Genomic DNA, 18,148 nt, shown 5'->3' with positions numbered 1-18,148 from the left:
AGCTTTTCCAGGGGGAAGAAAAGGAATGAATTACATTTCTCTTCTTGTCCTTTAAATGAATAGCATAGTTTGGGTGAAATTATCAGGCAATTGCATGCCTTTTATGCAGATAATGCTATTTGATGAAAGCGGTGTTTTGATCTGCTGAGGATAATACAGATCCAGGGTTGGATTCATTGGTAAGAGTAAAGCTGTCTTCTGTGATAACTTCATCTCAGCATGAGGTCAGACGGGGAAAACTGGGATGGGGGATTAAAAAATGACACAGTCGGAGCAGTATTCAGTTCCCTGCTGTGCTCCTGGCTGCACACTATAGCTTATGTTTCTGATCTGTTATGGTATTGTCTGCTTTTCTCTCCCAGAGCAGAAAGAGATTGCTTAAAACTTTTCTTTTTTCAGCTAGAGGGATTAGTTCAGTGCAGCTTTTTTAATTAAAGAAACTGTATCTTTTTCAATGTAATTTAAGGCTGTACAAGAAGGCCATCAGCATTCATAACTTAGTACTATTACCTGTGACAAAGCCTAGCCATTCATTTTACATTCAGAATGAGAAATTGCTAATAAGAGTTTCGAGGGTTAAAAACTGATAATTGTCCCTGCAATTGAAAGAAACACAGTTAGCTGTTATCTCCTAAAAGTTTTCTGTGGGGCAACTTCAGACAGCTTTGCTGTTAGTTTATCTGGGCTTTCTTAATTAAATCTCTGTGACATCAGGACAGTGGCTAGAAAATGTTCTGATATGTAGATATAGACCTAAGTATATTTTCTCCACAAAAAATATAAATATACCCGCAAATATTAAAATGTCATCTATTGGAAATGTCTCTGTAATGCCAGCAACTTCCTCTTTAGATCCATGTTTATTGTCACTCAACAGATTTTCTAAAAATATAATGAGTACCTTTATTAATTAGTAATAATATGCAAATAATTGACACATGTGCATGATACCTAACAATGGTCAGTGTGTGTGCATGTCTGTATGTGTGTGTCTATGCATATGTGTGTGTATATCTACGATTCATGCATATTTAAGCATATATATACACACTTATATATGTTTTTCAGCTCAGAGAGTTGAATTTACAGCTCAATTTAAATCAGGTTAATGGCTAAAACCTTCAAATGTTTCAAATAAGGCCCATATGGTGATCACTTTACAAAGCATACAGGGACTGTGCTTAGGTTGCAACATACACATTTCCAACTAAATTCCATGCCAGATCAATTAGAAACAGTTCTCCTGAGCAGACAGGAGCAAACACAGATTGTTACCACTCTACTGCCTGAACTCTTGTCTTCCAGGAATAAAAGTAGTCATGTTGAATACAACATATTTTACTACCAGCAGCCTAAAAAAAAATTTAAACCAGTAGTATTTGAATAAAATCCCTGTTAAGGCACATCAGACAGAGCAATTAAAATCCAAATTCTCAAAATAAAACAGCAGATCCTCGTCCCTCATTAAAGCTTTTGGTTAGAGAGGTGTGTTTTCCAGACAGCATTTATTAGGGATGTCTTCTGCTGGGAAGAGTACATGGCAGGGGAGAAGGAAAAAGGAAAGAAACAGACAACAGAAAAGCACATTTGATTTCTTTTTTTTCTCATTCTGTGTGCTTATCTTTTCTTCAAGTAGTCTCTTCAATAGATTTCCTGTATTTGAACAGCTAATTAGTGAAAATTCTGGGTTGTTTTTTCTTTTTTTTTTTCCATAGATCTTTCAACCAGAAAACTATAAAGGAAAAATTAATATTAATTATGGGTATGAAGCTTAGTTAAAACAAGGCCCTTTTCTTCTTGTAAAAAATCATAAATTCTGAACAAATGTGACTTTATTAAGTAAACCTCTGCATGCGCATATAAGGTCTGTATATGGACTTCTGAATCACTATAAATATTCTGCATTCCTCCAGCTAATGGAAAATATGGATAGTTACTCCAGCTATAGTTTGCTGGGAAAGTGTTGTACCAGCAAACACAAATCTTAATTTTTTCATGGCCTTGTGTACTAATTCACACTGTTGGCAGTAACAGTGTTTTGTGATGGCTCCTGCTTATGAATACAAGGTGATTAAAATGATTATGTTGCTTGATGTTAAGGCTGCAAGTTTAGCTCAGGCAGTAGTTCCTAGTGCAGTATTAATACCATATGAAAGGCATTTTTGTATCCCAAATCATATGCAAACTCCTTCAGGTTCTTTCCTAAGAACCTAGTGAAGAGGGTCAGTACTTGTGTGCTGCTGAAGTGCATCATTTTCTCCAGAGGTCAGCTTCCCACATAGCTTTGTTTTATGCAGTGGAACACAAACTAATGCAGTGGAAAAGCATGACCCCCATTTAAAGGTTGATTTGTATGATAATCAGTACATTTAGTGGCTTCAAAATGAATGTGTGTAAGGCCCTATCTTGCTTTAATTAAGGTAATTAAGACATATTTCTCTCTGCAGACAGCTATTTAATTTTATGGCTTTGTCAGTGATCAGATTAGAATATTTGTTTTCCAATTTTACCACAATTCAGCACTGGGGGAAGCGCCTTTCTCGACCTGCTCCTGGCAGCAGGGCACCCTGGTGCAGTAGCCGGCGGGAGAGCGCAGCTCTGGCCGGGGAACGTCCACACTGATGGTGTGGTGTGGACAGCTACCGGTGTCCCCCCGACCTCCCGGGTCGGTTGCGCGGCGCATCCCGAGCGCGCGGGGCTCCACCCGGACGGCGGAGGGGCGCAGGCCGCTCCCTTCTCCCCAAAGTTTCCCCGGCCCCGGAGCGGGAGGGGGCCGGTTTTCGCCAGGGATTACGGCAGAGCGCGGTCACTGTCGGCTCGTCACCTCCTGACCTACTCCGGGCACCTTCCCTCCCGCCGCGGTTCGCCCTCAGCGCTGCGCGGGGGATGCGCGGCTGCTGCGCGGGCTGAGCCACCGCCCAGCTGCCGCCCCGCCCCGCCCGGGCACCGCCGAGGGAAGCGGGGAAACGCCGCCGCGGAAGCCACCGCTGAGCAGCTGCAACCTCGGTCCCTTCCCGGGGCTCGCACAGGAGCGGGAGCCGTGGAACTGATCGTGCGGAGAATAAGTTGCTGCCATGTTAAGGTCGGCCAGCAAGAGTGATGGGAGAGCCGAAAGGAGCGTTTATTTATTTATTTATTTTCCAGTTAGGATTGTGATGAGGAAGCATCCTGACGCAGGGTAACGTTGCTAGTTGTTTTCCATCACGTAGAGGCAACCCCTATGTAGCTGCACTGATCCGCACCTTGCCGCTTACCCCGCAGGAAGATGGGTGGTTAGAAACAATTTCGTCCTCCATGAGCTGTAGATGGAGGACCTCTGACAACGCAGAGATTCTTTTCAGACACGCCAGTATCCTAAAGAGCTGGAGCCCTGGGAGCAGAAAGTGCTGCTGAGCCTGGCGAAGCCCAAGCTCCCGTTCAAGCACGGCCGGACACACTGAGAACAGTTTAAGAAGTCTGGAAAGAAAGTGACGATGTCTTGAATTTGTCTCATCTTTTGGTGTTACTGGCAGATTAGTGCAGGAGCCGACACGTCTTGGATAGAAGGACGTCCTGCTCTCTTCTTCCACTAACACCTACCGTCCAAAATGATTTACTGATAGGCACATTTAAAAAGAAAGTCTAAGTCGATAAGGAATGCTTATCCTTTTGTTCTTTCTCTGCTAAAATAGGAAGCTTATTGGCAATTCCAAAGAGTAAGGAAGGGCTGGGCTGTGATTTCAGACAGTTAATCACATTTAAGAGTTGACATCAGGAATATACTTCCCTACAAAGCTCTAACACAAATGTGACTGCACACTTCTCAAATTAATTTAAACTCTGAAGGCTGAAATTTAATTAAACTTTGGTAAACCCAGTAATGCTGCTTCAGATATGTTCAAGTTAAAAGCACCAAAATAACTTACTCTGCATTTCAAATGTGTATTAATAAGTAGTTGATGTTTGTTGTTTATCCGGTGGGTTTTGCATAAGGAAGGAATTATATAATTTTTTCTATTTATAATGGAGAAACATCTTAACTCACTACGTTTGGAAGCAGTAAAACGTTCAAGTTAGCACTAGGTGAATGGATTTAGATCAGGTAATGTGAATGGCTGAAGTAGTAGCGAAAAAAAACCCCAGGTTTTGCTTTATAGGTTTGCATTTGCAAATAGAATTTTTAATTCTGTGTTGGACGACTGTAAGCCAAAAAAAAAAAAAAAAAAAAAAGAAAACTGTGTGAAGCCCTGACTCTGTAAGATTTGCTTTTAGTTTAGCAGGAATGCTATTCTGTATACTATGTAACAACAATTGTAGCTCTTGGCGGAAGTTCAGGGATGAGGTTATTCCCGTGTGCCTAGCTATGTGTTTTTGAACAAAGAATTTTGTGCAATTCCCATTTGCACGCTTCGAGTGCTTTCTTATAAGGACTAAAGCCTTTGTAGGATATTTTATTTGAAAGATGAGGTCATGACGATTCCAGTTGTACCTATATCATCAGGGCATTTACTTGCACAGATCCCTGTCTGGAGAGGTCTCCATGACTCCTGCCTTTCCAAACGAAATCCCACCACTTTAGAGTCACTCCCAAAGTCAGTGCAGATTGTTCGTTTCAATCCCATTGGTTTAGTTTTGGTATCTTTAAAAGAACTTTGCCAAAGCTGCATTCCAAAGTAGTTCCTTAGTAATATTACATCTTTCCTGGGGATGAAGACAAGTTATTTCCGTTATAAAATATCCGTTTTGTTTTCTGTATGCTCAATATTATGAACTACCCGTTGACTGCCTACTTAAAAATGTTTGAAACATTTGTGGCGTTTTATTACACTTGCTGCATAACGGTGCTTTGTGATGCTGGCGATCTGTGTGTATACACACGCAGTACCTGCTGTAATTCTGAAATGCTGATCCCAGCACGACTGAACCCGTTTAAATGCCCAGGCGTCCTGCCTCAGGGCCAGCCCAGCGAAGGGCAAGTGCAGTGGGAAACATGGGGGTTAAGCGCTTAGGTCTGAGTGCACCTGCAGTAACGTTTCTATGTTTAGGAGGCATTTTCAGTCATTTCGGGTCAGCGGAACATGGGCATTTTTCTCGGGAGCGTTTAAAATAACACGGTGGCGCATCTTTCATTACAGAGTCGGAGATGCGGCAGATAAAGTTTGGAAAATCAAAGTACTGCAACGGGTAGCCAGCTAACGCTCAAAGCTGCTCAGCCATCGAACTTCCCCCAGTGTTGCGCATCTCGTGTGTGAAACGCCTTTGAGTTTCAAAGGAAAGGATAAAAGAATAAAAAAAGACAGCGGTCCTAGACCGAGAGATAGGGAACATCTCAGCGTGCGAAAAGTTACAGCTACTACTTTGAGTGGAGAGGATGCTGAGGCGTCAGAGAGAAAAACAAGCAGAAGCGCCTTTGTACGGGAGAGAGGAACAGCGTTAAAAGCAGATGTTTGAGCTGGAATCAGGTCACTCGGCGCCTGCTCCCGCCTGGCTCCGGAGGCTGCCGGGGTGCGGGAGAGGCCGGGTGGGGTGCGGCGGGTGCCTGTGGAGGGGTGGGCTGCCGGGCCGGGGACCCCTGGTCTCCCCCCGGCCTGCCGGGCCGCTGCCTGCGCTGCTGTGCCCAGGCTGCCGGGAGTGGTCGAGGTGCCTCGCTCGGCAGGCTGGCCGCGGCGCTGCGCTGCAGGGAGCCGCGGGTTATTTCCCCAAATTCTTCCCCTTCCGTCATAAAAAAAAAATAAAAATAAATAGGTCCCCGCGGAAAACAAAATACGGCGGACGGAAGCTTCCTGCCTCCACCGGGAGGAGGGAAGGCGTAATGAAGCCGTGTAAGTTCATTAGTGTTTGCAATCAGGAGCATGCAGACACCTTCATCAGGGCAGAAAGCCGCGAAGAGCCATTCATCAGCCTGAAGTGCTGCTCGCGGATGACCCCTAAATCACCGCCGGCGTCGCGGATGCGCTGATTGCGCACAGCGTGGGAGCCGCGCCAGTGCACTCCACGCGAGCCGGCGGCGGGGGAGGCGGGGGGGACAGGAGGAAAAGGCACCGCAGCCCGCCGGGTCCCGGCCCAGGGGAGCAGTGAAGCCCTCAGCCGGGCCCCGGCGCTACGGCGCAAGTAGGTGCCAGCGGCGGCTCCTCCCCGCGCTCCTCCCCGCCCGGCACGTTGCTGTGCGCGCACCTCCGCCCCCCCTCCCGCAAGAAGCGCGGCCAAACTCCCTGCCCGCCCCGGCGGGGAAGGGGGCGGGGAAAGTGAACTCCGCGGGGCGCGCAAGCCCCCGCGGCGGGGGGCGCGGGCAGCAACTCGTGGCCCTCCCCCCGCCCCTCCCCCGGCTCCCGCCCGCCCTCCGCTCCCGCCCGCTCGGCCTGACAAAGTGCCGGTGTGCGCCGCTTTCCCCCGCGCTGCTGCCGGGGCGCGGAGGCCGTGAGGCTCGTAGCGCGCCCGCGGTAAGTGGCACGCTGCGCGCCCGCAGAGGCGGCCGGCCGGCTGCGGGGCGCCGAGCCCGCTGCCTTTTCTCCCGGCCGAGGGCGAGCGAGCGGACTGGGGCTGGTGCGCGGAGGACGGCAGAGGGTTTCCGCGGCCTGACCTTTCCTCCACCCCCCCGCTTCGTGTTGGCACCGTTGTCGGCGGGACCTTCGCCAGGCGGGAGCCGCGGGGCGCCCAGGGTCGCGTGGCTGCGACCGGAGCGCGGCGCCAGGTAGGGCTGCGCGGGCGCGGGGGAGTCGGAGGGGGGCCCGAGTGCGCAGCTTGGTCTGGAAACTCCGCGGTGCGGGGCGGACAATTGGGGGCGGGGAGGGGGGGGCGATGCGCAGAGCTGGGTCTGTCAGCAGCGCTGCCCTGCGCGGCCTGGGCTGAGAGAATGGGGGGTGTCGGTGGGAGCGGGGCCGCTCGCCCTGGGGCGCCGCGCGGGGTTCCCTCCTTCCCCCCTCACGGCGGGTGCGCGCGGCTGCCCGTGCGGGTCAGCGGTGGGACCCGCCGTCGCGGGCTCCGTCCGTCTCGCGCGGGAGGAGGGTGGCGGCGCCTGCAGCTGTGCCTGGCGCGCGGCGGCGCGGGAGCTCGCGCTGGGAAGTTTGCAGTGGGTTCCGAACTTCGCTGGTGTCGCCCCGGGCGCGCGGCGGGCGGTGCCGGGCGGTGAAGGGGGTCCCGCGCCCGCCCTGGGCACGCTGCCGCGCGTCCTGAGGGAGAACGGCGCCCGCAGCGCTTTATTCGGTAAACTGTGCTGGAAGCGCGTAACCGGGCAGCGGGTGCACGGGGTGACCAGATGGAGCCGTGTGTCGCTGCGCTCCGGGGGAGGAAGGGGTGCCCTCCCTAGTGAAGTTACCCGCGCCTCTGGTGTCTGGTGGGTCTTTTCTTCATGTGATGTAGGAAGCAGGTCCGTTGATCCGTGGGCTTAGAAGTTTTATGTTGTGAAGTTGATTAAAGTAACATGGTAAAATACAAAAGACATCTCTGTAAAAAGTTTTAATAGGAACTATTTCTGAAAAGTATCACACAGTTCTAGGCTCACCTAAATTTTTAGATTTAAAGTACTTTTTAAATACGAAAACTTTTTACCAGTTTTATTTTTGTGCTTTCTAAATATCACATGTCCTTCACATTAAGCCTTCTTAGTTGGATGCTTGCTTGGTTTTATTTGGCTATTACCTGCTGCATTTTATATATATTTCTTCAGGCAAAGTATTTTGCGTCATTCCGTTGAAGAGTTACAGTGATATTCTGTGGATGCTTATGCCCTAAAATTCAGTCTAATAAAGAGCATATTGAAGTATAAACATTGCTTGTCCATGGTCTTACAGAAGAATTAACTGTGATACACTTAAAGACACTCTCTGATGGAAAAATACAGCTTCTCTTTCCTTCTAAAATAAGCCAAGTGCTGTTCAGAATTATTAATGCATTCATATCAAGGAGATTGGTTGAATATTGTACATAAGGAAAGATTTTCATAAAGTGTACTTTGATGTAATGGAAGAATAGTTAGGAAGAATGGGCCCTATATGGGTATGAATATATATGAAAAAGATATCACTTCAGTTTGGGGAAAATACAATAGGTTGACAGAAATAATATTATTTTACAATTCCTAGCTTTGCCGTTATGAGCTTACTGGGTTATTTTCAGTGGTATGGTAAATTAGGGAGGAAAAAAAGCCAACAGTACTGAAGTATTAGATACATACATCAGGTTAAAAAGTAAAATGAGTTTACATAAGCGAACACTGAGATGAAGCTTATTGTTTGGTAGAAGAAATACTTGACCATGCTGAGAAGATTCTTTTGTTTAATATACATTGAAGAGGAAAAAAAATCCAGAATAACATTCATAATCCAGTTAGCAAGTTAAGACTGGTACTTCAGTGAAATCTCTTTGAGCCAGGCGTAATTATTCTCTGTTCAAATGGAAAAGGGGAAAAAATGATTTAGTAATAGAGACTAGATTTGAAGTTAAAAATCAGTCCACAATAGCTGATTTTAACAAGCAGCTATTTAATATGAACCCCATAAAAATATCAGAAAATGAAATAATAATCAACCTGAAAGTATTTTTTGGTCATCTCTGAGCCCCAACAATTAACAGAATATAGGCTCGGCTCAGTAAGATACTGAGTACCTTTACCTCCAGCTAAAGGCAGTGAGCCTTATGCAGGCTGGTGCCCATGTAGACTGATGCAAAAACTCACACAGACTTGCATCAGTTCTGGCTTAGGCTCAGTAAAAACTGGGAGTGCTCGGTGACTTTGAGGATCAGGTGCTATTTGCAAAGGGGCATTTTGCTACATAGACTTTAAAGAAAATGCCAGAGACTTATGCCAAGGCTTCAGGTCAGAAATACTTGAATTTTATAGTGATACTGCATTTACTATACTGAATGCTGCATTTCTGTTACAGGGAACTCTGGCAGTGTACAAAAGAAAATATAAAATTCTCATAGAGAAATCATAAAATATTTTTTCAGAATCTTAGTCAGGTATGTTGCATTTGTGTAAAATTTGGAGGCAGATTTGAACTGTGGTACTATGTGTCAGAGAAGTTTAATCAGATTAACACGTATATAATATTATGGTCTTTAAGAATAGCTTTACTATGTAATCCGTTCTATTAAATGAATACGTGTAAAATTGCTAGGTTTACTGGTTCAGCAAATATAGTGATAATGTGACTTTAGCTCCTGTGAGTTTGTGCAATATATCAACTGCAGGAAAAATTATCAGAAGTAATTTTGGTGTGTTATAATAAAGCCTTTAGACTGACGAAATAAATTTTTCTTCCCAGGCTAACTGGTTAAATAAGTAAGTTCTTTCAGGTTGCCTGCATGCGATTCTTCTTCATAGGCTGAAGAGTATCTTGTGATCTTAAGATAAATGCTTTAACTTTATAGTAGTGTAATATTAAGTGTGAAGAGTTTTATCTTGCGGTAAAATGTATCAGAAACCCAATGTTAGGGTAGATATCCACACTGTCAGCTATGCAATTAAAACCAAAACCCTAAACATTTGGAAGTGACAAAGGCTCTAAAGAGCACCGTTGTAAAAATGTGCCACTTTAACAACCTTTCCTTAGTTCTAAAACTGATTAATTACTGTGTCTTATAAAACCTGATTTATTTCATACTTTTTTCATACCAAGCATTACCATTATGAAGCTTTCCTTATAATTGAGATTAATGTTTCTGAACAAAGAAGTGGTTTGGAGGGCTGCATTCATTTTGAGTGCTGTTCTAATCAATTTTAGATACAGCATTTCACAACGTATCAGTCTGCATCCAAACCTGCCTTATTATGTGGAATTAACATGTTAGTGATTGATAGCAAGCCTGCTCCATCTTCAGAGGTGATTTGTTTCAAAACAAGTGTTGCGACTTCGAAGAGTTTGAGTACAGGGTCAGAGGACTCAGGTGCCCTTTCTGTGGCCTGACTTAAGCTTGACGGAGTAGTTAGAAAAAAAAATGGTGGCGTGTTTTTTTTGGTGTTTTGTTTTTGTTGGGTTTTTTTTTTTTTTTTTTGGGGGGGGGGAACCCTCAAACAAAAACCAAAGCCCCAAGCCCAAACAAAAAAACCAAACCTCTTCACTATATTGAATGGTGCTCCTTAAACTATGGTATTGGTCTTCACGTGCAGTCTGCAGTGATAGGTACAATGCACAGATAGTGTCTTTGTGCATCACTACATACTGTATCAATGCATGTCTGCTAGATTATTGTGAAGAATGGCTTTAGTGTTTGAAATCAAAACTGACAAAGCACGAAACTGGTTTCGGATGAGAGGATGTATATCTACTGCATATTGTCTGTGTAGGTAATGAAAGATGTGCTGTTTTTTTTTTTTTTTTTTTAATTTGTTTTTCCTCTGTTTTCAAAGGAGCAAGGACAGTGCTTGTTCTGATATCTACTGAAATATTTGCACATTCCCTCTGTGCACCCTCTGGTCTCAGCTTCACCACTGTTTCATGCTTAACCAACAGTATATGGTCACACACTACTGCTGAGTGTGGTGCGTAAATATTTAAGGTTCAGGAGAAACTGATTTCTTGATAGAGAAAAATAAATAAAAAAGTTCAAACTTCAACAAAAAAAAAGAAAAAAAAAGAGAAACCTCTGAAAATAGTACACACGGTTCTAAGAATATTTATGCATGTGTGTCTACTATCAGGATAGTGATTTCAATCTAAATTGTAGTTATTTATGTATTTCTTGCAAGACATGCTAATTGCATTTGGTAGCGTTTTTTAAGTTTGCATATTGAACTAATTAAATCAGTCTTTTAGTTTAAGTGTGTGTGTAAACAGTATACAGAATGCTGCAGCTGAAGCATTCCATAAAAATATTTCTGGTCTTATGCAGATCAGAAGCTAATAAAATTACAAAATGTTTACAAATACCAGGCTGTAAGTGCTCCACACCACTTTAGCTCAGTCTTGTGCTGTGGAAGAAATGTTGTCAGTACAGGTTAGTTTTAATACTGTCACTGAAATAGCTGCTACTGAACTAATACAAACGGAATATCTTTTAAATATATAATAAAATAGCGAATACAAGACAAACTGTATCTCTGATTACCTTCTTAGATGGAGGTCTGTCCACATAGTACATACTTTGATCCTACAATATATATGTACTTTTGTTGTAAAATCTTTTTTATGGAAAGGTGATGCTTGGATGACACAAATAGAAAAGTAGTTTAAACCTGGAACTGTTTTGTGCTGATATATGTTGGGGGCCTTGCAAAGGAGTGGATATGCTTTTCTAATTTAGACTGCAATCCAACATACAAGTTCAAGCCCAGCTGACCTAATTATTTTAAATTTTGCAACTTGTGTCTTTGTAACAGATTGAGGTTGTTGATACAGGATGTGTATGTTTTTGTCTGCAGAAAAGTTAATTGTAAACATTAGTGCCTAGAAATACGGAAAGCAAAACAGTAAATTAGAAATTGGAAAGTGCTGTACTAAATTCAGTACTGATTAACGTACCCTGCAAATCCACTGAAATCAGCAAATTATCTGGATTGCTATGTACTACTGAACTGGGAGTTTCTACTATCTCTTTGTGTTAAATCTTTCTCGTGTATTGAATGTGCACTACTATAACGTAGCAACTTTGGTTTGGTTTTACTGTAGGCTTTCATGAATGCAAATGCAACCTGCATGTATAAAAGAAGACATCCAATTTTCAACATGAGAAAAGACATTAAATTATTGCAGTTAACTTTCCTGATTTTTATTTTTTAAGACACTTCTAAATATTTAAAATGAGAATCAACATGTGTTAGCTATGGATTGTAATTGTGTAATAATAGAGTCTCTCTTTCTCTGGGTTTGGTTTTTTATTATTATTTTATTTTTTATTTTTATTTCCTTTCTTTCCCCTGGCAAAACACTGGAATGATTGCAGAAATTTTTAGTGCAGAACAGGTTTACCAACTTTGATTACTCTTTCAAGGAATTTATTTTAAAAGGAAGGAGAATATGTTTCCATAATGTCAGTCTAAAAATCTGCATTCCTTTACTCTGTATTTTTGTATTTATATTACAGAAGTGTAAAATAGCAGTTTACAAAAATATTAAGGTATTACAAGATGAATTTTTCCTGTGACAGCGTTAGCAAATGTTGAGAAAACCAACAAATATTATCATAAAAGCTCTCTTGGTGTTGAATTTGGAACGTGTTGTATTGAAATCAATAGTGCTGTTGGTGTTACTTTCCAGTATTGTGCTGAATTTCTACTAGTATTTTTTGACAGCAGATAAACCAACATACAAAGGAACTTGTGTCTTATTTCCTTATTTGAGTCTTGACAATTTTTAGTGTCTTAAAATTGTCAGCGGTAAAATTGGTAAACTACAGATTTAAGATTTTTGGCAGGAATTGTAATAGAAAGCCACATGGTAGAATTTTTAGAGGGGAACAGAAAGTAATCAGCACATGATTTACAATATCACAACATTTTCCTAAATCATAGAAGTCCTTGATGCACTTTGTCTGGGTCATGGAGTGGCTGACTGTGTAGTGGTTGAAGAAATCATCATTGCTAATAAGTGTTACTTTAGATTAGCAAATGAAAGACTGCATGTCCTTCAAAGGCCTCATCCATTCTCATTATAATTCCTTGAACATTTGTCTGACCTTTTTCAAGAAATCCTACTGAAACTTTATGCTTAAGAGTGCTGCATAAATAAACTGATCAGCACTTGTCTCAAGAAGCTTGTAACCTAATGACAGGAGCAATAGTATATCCTTTAACTCAAAAATAAAAATGCTACTTGCCAAAGCAAATTGTTCATTTATTTAAAAATCTCTTTTCCTAATGATGTGATGCTTATGCAACTAATGAGTGCTGAGCAGCTTTAGAAAAGTAAATAGTGTCACAGTTGTCTGATGAAAATCTGAAGCCATATTTTATTGCTAATATTTTTCCTCTCAGCTATATACCGTCTATACATTCAGAAAGCTTGGGTAGGTGGAGTAGTTTTGTTCTTATGACAGAGCATGAACGTTTGCGAAGCTAGAACATGCCCAGCTAACGAAAACCAGCATAGTTCCGGTCACCTCAGTGAAGATATTGTCTTTTAACTTGCAGATGGTGAAGCGTAGGGCTTATGCTCAGGAAATGCTTTCAATATAGATTTCACTTAATCTCTTCTTTTTTTGTGAACAGTTTGTCTTCCCTGTTGTAAAATACATTGCTAATTTGAATAGGCTTTGGTGCCCCTGAAAAGCACCATGGGTCACATATTATTTTTCCATTAAAAGAAAAAAAAATCATTCTGTTAGTGAACTTGGCAAAGCAGAAAATAATTCATGTTATTAAATCAATTTTTCTTAGAAAGACGTTCTTTATTCATTCTACTGAATATATAAAGTACTTGATGTCTCCCTGATCCCCTTGAAAGATATTCTTGATTTTGATGTCAAAAGGTTGAGTGGCGTTGTCCAAACCTATGCAACTGGAACCGAGGAAAAATTGATATTCCAACAAATTAGGTGCTTGAGATTTTGATTACGAGTTGTAGGTGTTTATGTATTGCTTTAGCAGCAAAGGGAAAGCCATTGGAAGTCTTAACATTCAGGCAGCAGTTACTAAACTGCCCTTTGTTCACAGTTATTCCCATTTTGGAAGGCAGAAAAATTACATTTTTAAAGTAATGTTGGAACTTGAGAAATATTGGGTCTCCATAAATGATTGTCTCAGCTTAGACCAAATAAATAAAAACATAGTCAGGACTGCTGGGGAGTTCTAGCTTGCATTTGGTAAGTCAGACTGGTAGGCATTAAGGTAAGTCTTTAAATTTTATTTCCTTTCATCCATAACTAGCTAGAAAATTAAGACTTTAGGCAACAGAGAGCCCTTTAGCATTATGGTTTCCTACTTTTGTTTGATGCATGATTTAAGAGGTGATTTTGTATATGAGTAAGATTGTATAGATGGTAGGAGGTATTCTTTTTCATACCTTGCTTTGCTTTTTGCAGTGGTAATACACACACACCATTTTTAGTTGTCTAGTCTTCAAAAGTAATCATTTGATTTTGATACAAATTGCTGGCAGAGGAATGAAAAAATTCATGGCAGCTTTTAAAAATATGTATGTGTATGTGTGTGCGTGCCTGCATTGACCATTCAGTACAGTTTGACTTGATAAGTGAGCACTACAGTACAAAATTATAGGAGGATTACCCTCCCTCCTCTCCCTCCCCTCCCTGGTTTGTCTTATAATTGCAGAAGTGTGTAATTTCAGCAAAGGCCAGTATATTGGGAGGCAGAAATGCTTGTCACCTTTCAGAAAGGTTTTCAGTCATTTGCGTATTATTAGACCATGAAAAAAGACCCACCTTGTAACGAAATATTCATGCTTGTGGCTTGTTTTCATCTTTCATATATTTCTTGCAGTCAATAAGAGGTAGCAATCCAACTAAAAGTTTGATAATCCAGAAATACATCTATGAATGACTGTGCTCTACAGGAAACTTAAAAGTAGTAAGTGATCAGAAAAGCTGGGTGTTTTTCTCTCGAGTGAAGAATATCTTAGACGGAAAATGTAATATCAACTCTTACTTAGCATGAAATAGTTATAATTTCATTTAGAAATGTGTTAAGTGGCTTGAAAATGCATAGCCGCTTATTCTTTTGATAATTTTATGTTAATTGTGGAATGATACAGGGTTAATGATACAAAATGTTAACACTTCTAATGATATGTTTAAGAACAGTGCAGCCATTAAATTCAGTAAACTAAATATGTGTGCCTCGTAAATAAATGCTGTATTATAATACAAAACACACCATGACCAAATTAATTAGTATGTTTAATCTAGTGAATTCCAGCTAGGCTGCATACAATGTGGACATGTATTTAATTTCTAAATTTAATATTAGCTGCATAAATCAACTCTACTTATTCAGTGCAGAATTAGTAATAGAAAATTCTTCTACTCTTTTACAGAAGCTTTTTTTTTGTTTTGCTTGCTTTTATTTTGAAACAAGGTGTTTTAACTGTGTTAGGAATTTTAAATAGTCATGAAAAAAGGGATGGGAGTGATGATGTTTTCCCCCTTCCTGCTCTCTCCACTCTTCTCATAATAGGTCATTATCAGGAGGTAGAATTCCTGAGGTCCAAAATAAAAAATTCTTAATAACAAATTCATTCAGTCAAAATGGTGACACTCATTCAAATTCATTCAACAATCTAGAACACACTATTTTGTATTTGCTTATTTGATGCAAACTTTTCTGTTGGTTGCTTCTGTCTGATCATTATTGTATCAGTTTTTATTTATGCATGGAAAGTTAAAATGCCGGTAGAATCATCTTGATTTTTCATTTGAAAGGCTTATTTTTTGAAGAAAAGCAGAAAATACAAGAATATTTTATTAATTTTTTTTTTGGTTTTTTGTTTGGTTTTTTTTTTTTTTTTTTTAAACCTGTGAGTAGCTCAGATTTTCTTCTTGAATTATAAGAATCATGTGTTTATCAGTTGAGCTGTAGGGCATACAGTGTTTCTTGAATGCAGCTCCTGAATTCTTCAGAGTGAATTCAGGACAGAAATAGGAAATTGGGTGGTTTTGATAAGTTTGTTGAGTCTAATTCTGCAAATCTATAAATATACAGTTGGTAGTTCCAGGGACTTCAATGAGATTGTGTAGTGAACAGGCATTGTGCCTGTGATCAGTGGAATATAGGCTCAGGCTCATTGCTTTCAGAGGATAGGCTGTTTAAGGTGAAGAGAATTTGAGAATAATCAGAATGTTTTCTTCTTCCCCCCTCACTCTTCTTCCCTTCCCCACCCCCCACCCCCCACCCCCCCCATAGGGGATTACCCACCCATAACCTAAGTCTACCTTTGCATTGTATTTTTTTAGTAAGTACATGACTAGAAATGACTTGAACCACTCAGGTTTTCTATGGAGAGACCATAAAGCACTGAGCAGTCTGACTGCACTCTGCTCCTTAGTCAAACCTGAAATGTATTTAAGGTTTGTATTTAATTTCCAGTCCACACCCCAGCATTTCCAATAAGCAAGTCTGATGGCTGTTTGTTTGCTGGGCCGCACAAAAGAGCACATTTGTCCAAAAGGGGGCATGATGACGTTATGCCTATACTACCATATTAAACACCATGCTGTAAGTTTCCCACATGCTGGGACACAATCATTTATATGGCTTAACTCTTGAAAAGCATCCATATAGTATTTTGATCTATCTGTACCAATTCATGTTCCTCCAAACAATTCTTCGGCATGGTTCTGCAGTTGAGACCAGGGATATGTTCTTGGGACCATTCCCAATAAGTGCTTTGCTTCAAGCTTCCTGATTTAAAGGTTAAGAATTTTTACTAACATGGATCTGATTTAATTAGATCTGCTTTAGGCAGGGTTTTGGACAAGATGACCTTCAGAAGTCCTTTCCAACTTAAATTAGCCTGTCGTTCCATGCCTGCTGGCTGCACATTTCGCAGTCCTTCTTGGGGATGTTGAATTTACTAGTTGAGCATCACATCTGAGTCCAGTATTACTGATACTTGATTCCATTGACCACTTTTGCAAGAATAGTTCAATTTAATTGGCTCAGAATTACAATAATCACATTCTTGTTTTAATCAGTTTTAATGAACTGATGTTACTGTTTTATAACCTGTTGTAGGGGTAAGTTTTTATCCACCCTGCTTGTATAAGATAGTTCCTGTTAAGTCATCAAGAAGATTTGTGGAAGTGGACAAGCACAAAGAGGACCCTATGTGTTAGAAACTTCAAGGTATTTCTTGAAAAGAGCTATTTTACCTTTGGAAGTAAGTTCTTACTTTAATATGTTAATCATAAAAAAAGAACTGTATTGAAAAGTCTTATTTCAGCACTGTTTTCAAACTCTAGAATCATTGTTAGGTGCAGTAAGTTGCCCTGCACTAGAAACTTGGTAAAATTTATTCAAATAGTAAGAAAGCAAAAAAAAAAAAACCCAAACCCTAGCTTAATTTTAGTACGCACACACATGCTAATTATTACACAATATTAACCTGACATAATTTAAGTTTACTGGTTTATATTAAGTGCACAATAGCTAGCACTGTTGTTTATGGGTAACATCATGTATGGAACCCAGATTAACAGCTTTTTGTTGAGGTTTTTGAGACTAGATTAAAGACGGTATTAACTGACTTAACTCCGGATTTGAGTTTCTTTAATATTTTTTGTAAAAAAAAAAAAAAAAAAAAAAAAAAAAAAAAAAAAAAAATCTATTTTTCTGTGGGGTTTGTAACAGGATGGGCAAGAGTAATAAGCTACAATGATTTTTTTTTTTTCTTTTAACATTAATGAAATAGGTAATAAATATTTAAAGAATTGTCACTGACTCCCAGCTTTTTGGATGTGAAGAGATTCTGTTTACATGTAGCATGTAATGCCTAAACCAAAGCTACATCAGCAGATATCACATTGACGTAAAACCACTTACAGTCTATAGATTAGACTTTAAAGCATTTACTTAACATGGAATGGAACAGTAATTGGGTACCTGAACTGTAAATGGTGTGGTCTGCAGTCCACTGAGCACAAGCAGTTAACTGAAACCTGAAGGCAGGTGCCTTATGAAGCACTTCTGCAGTGCTTCAGTTTCATACCCACTCAATGGAGGAAAATAAATGAAACAGTCTACAAGGGATCTTGTCTGCCTGGGGTTAGGCACTCATATGAGCTATCTTTGTGAAGGTCTTTCAGGCATGTCATGACCTCCTCTCCATTGCTTTGAAAGCTGGACACTTACAGCAGTAGTGCTGCTTTGTGAGATACCTAAAGCGTAGGCTCAGTTTAGTGATCTAAGCTAAACAGGCTGGATTTCATACATACTACCTCAACCAAAACTGCATCAACAGCTATGAAAGCATTGTAAAAATAGTGTGGATGTTAAGGGTTTCTTTAACTGGAACTAAAATAATTATTTCCATTTTTAATTTTTTAACATTATAATTGAAATCACATTGTAGATATTTCCAAACTGTTGTTTCATCATCAATTTATAGGTTGAATATTGTTCCTGGGTCTAAATAAGATCTTGACTTCTGCATTAACGTACACAGGCTGCACATTAGAAACAAATGTTGCTGCAAATACAGAGAAGCTTTCATACATATTTTTTTAAGCTCCATCTTAGATTAATATTGTTTAAGAGGAAAAAAAATGTTTATGCATT

General features: G+C 40.8%; 1 protein-coding gene across 13 annotated transcripts in view; it reads left to right on the top strand.

The window, feature by feature from the left end:
* Window positions 1-18,148, top strand: part of TENM3 (teneurin transmembrane protein 3) — an 817,612-nt gene that overhangs the window by 389,691 nt on the left and 409,773 nt on the right. Inside the window, exon 1 of one of the 13 annotated variants that reach the window (XM_030491589.1) lies at window positions 6,227-6,670. The exons of 10 other annotated variants lie outside the window; for them this stretch is intronic. The gene's annotated coding sequence lies outside the window, so the exon portion shown is untranslated. Of the gene's footprint in view, window positions 1-6,226; window positions 6,671-18,148 lie in introns of those variants that run through there. 2 more of the 13 variants (XM_032920043.1, XM_030491590.1) reach the window with 2 other exon arrangements.

The sequence above is a fragment of the Strigops habroptila genome, chromosome 7 (assembly GCF_004027225.2).
Source record: "Strigops habroptila isolate Jane chromosome 7, bStrHab1.2.pri, whole genome shotgun sequence".
NCBI lineage: Eukaryota > Metazoa > Chordata > Aves > Psittaciformes > Psittacidae > Strigops > Strigops habroptila.
This window is presented reverse-complemented; position numbering and strand designations above follow the sequence as displayed.